Source organism: Sebastes umbrosus, chromosome 12, assembly GCF_015220745.1.
Source record: "Sebastes umbrosus isolate fSebUmb1 chromosome 12, fSebUmb1.pri, whole genome shotgun sequence".
In the NCBI taxonomy this organism is placed as follows: domain Eukaryota; kingdom Metazoa; phylum Chordata; class Actinopteri; order Perciformes; family Sebastidae; genus Sebastes; species Sebastes umbrosus.
In genome coordinates, this window is record NC_051280.1 from 6,481,269 (window position 1) to 6,483,496 (window position 2,228).

Below are 2,228 nucleotides of genomic sequence, written 5' to 3' on the forward strand. Positions count from 1 at the left end.
TGTGTGTCTGTGTGTCCTCCACATATCTTGCGGAACCACTCATCTGATCTACTTTATACTTGGACCTGAGGACGTGCAGTGTCGAAGTTGGTGCAAGATGGACACACGACATGTTCAATATTAATAAATTTTAAAAAAAGAAGAGATAGCACTCTGCCCATGAGCGATTCTAGGATCAGACCTTTAGGGGCCTCAGCCGGGAAATTTTGAGCGTCAGAAACTTCCTGCATTCTGGTGAATTTTTATACGCCAATTTCTGCCTCTTCTTCATCAAGTTATGGAGGAACACAAAAAAAGAACACAGAACACAAAATTCAGACGCCAGGTGGACCCCAGTATGTAGAAATATTCAAATACTGTCATGTTCACTACCTTTAGTCTAGGAGTTCCTGTTGTTTCCTATGTTTCCCTGTCCTTTTGTCTCTTGTGTGTTTTCCCCTGGTTTGTCTAGTTTGTCAGTGTGTCGGGAGGTGTGGCCTTCCTCCTCCTCCTACTCCTCTGGGCGGGCTCGGCTGGAGCAGCTGCCACCAATCATCACACCTGCAGTATATATACCCCGGTTTTCCTGCTACTCTTCGCCAGATCGTTCCGTCACCCACAGTGGTATATACTATATCAGGCTCCCTGGATTTTTGCACTTGTCTTTGCGGTTGCTCTTATGTTTTTGAGATTGTTTGGACTAAACCTCGTTTTTTGATCTGTGCTCAGGTCTGTTCTCCTGCCAGCTGTGTCTGCTTCCAATCCTGCCTGCTCACTCCTGCACTCGGCTCTTCCTCAACCTGGAACCCTTTTGTTTAAATAAATATTCTTTTGTTCATCCTTTAAAACTCTCGTGGTGTGCTGCATTTGAGTCCACGTTTTGTTACCCGGAACATAACAAATACACCATTTTTAGAATAGGCGAAAATAACACATTTATACTGCATGCAAAAAACTGCATGGTTTTTGCCCCAAACTGCATGTGATTATCATAAAGTGGGCATGTCTGTAAAGACGAGACTCGTGGGTACCCATAGGACCCATCCATTTTCATTCACATATCTTGAGGTCAGAGGTCAAGGGACCCCTTTGAAAATGACCATGACAGTTTTCCCTTGCAAGAATTTACCCTCCTTCCTGACAATTTAAAGCTGAAGTAGGCGAGATTAGAGCAAATATGATTAAAGAAATTTATTTGTATAAAACGGTCACTATATCCTGACAGTAGTGCATAAGACAGGTAATCTGAAAAAAAAAAATCATGTCCCTCCATGTCCTCCGGTCTCCTCCGGTGCTCTTAACGTCATCTGCAAGATTTCACAGGCCGGAAGAAAACAACCAATCAGAGCTGATCTGGAGTCTACCGTCCAGCTTCTGTCTTTGAGAGCCGGCTGTAAATCACTCGCGAACTCCGATAAAACGGTCAAACTAGGCAGCGCTGATCAAATATGAAACAATATTCTGTTACTGTAATTCCTATTTCTCTCCTCAGATGTTTTCAGAAACATCTTGTAGTGTACTCTTTAGCTGTAAAATTAGAAAGTTTGTGACTTCACATTCCACTGATAGATTTGATAATTTATTAGAGAATCTAAGACTCTCATTTCATTTCTATTTGTTCACATGTTGCACATAAAGCCATTTACATACTGGATACTCATATTGTCATTGGTGGCTTTAAGACCTTATTTAGTCCTGAAACAAACATGTGAAATTACCAGCATATTTATGTAACAAAGTGCATTAATACCTGCCAAATATATAGTTCTAAAGAAACGTATGAACATGGCATTAGTTATTGGTGTGAGCACCTGAAGTGGAATTCCATTTACATCCATTACATCGGAGTTCAGAAAGAAAACATAGAGGCAGATATATAAAAACTTCAGCAAAGGAGAAGCAAAACTATCTGTATGACGGGAAGCCACAAGGACAAAATGAGAATATTGTTTTATTTGGGAGTTGAGAGCATTTTCCATGTTTTTATTAAACTCTGGTCCATTGTGCACTCCTAATATAGACACAACAACGTGTATGTGTGTGTGTGTGTGTGTGTGTGTGTGAGTGTGTGTATGTGTGTGTGTGTGTGCAGAGAATGCAATTGTTTCCCCGCGTGGCCAGGAAGACAAATTAAAGTCTCAGTGAATCAGCATGGACGCAGCAGTATGAATATTCATTGGCTGAGTGAAAAGCTGGATGAGACGAGTAGGGCTTAACAGGACGTGCACCTGGTGAACCTTGATCTGTTT

At 41.5% G+C, this 2,228-nt stretch overlaps 1 long non-coding RNA gene across 1 annotated transcript; it reads left to right on the forward strand.

The window, feature by feature from the left end:
* The first annotated feature begins 540 nt into the window (after positions 1 to 540).
* LOC119498102 lies at positions 541 to 827 on the forward strand. Its single transcript, XR_005209054.1, has 2 exons — positions 541 to 603; positions 709 to 827. It is a non-coding gene; the product is annotated as an uncharacterized LOC119498102 (long non-coding RNA).
* The last annotated feature ends 1,401 nt before the right edge of the window (positions 828 to 2,228 follow it).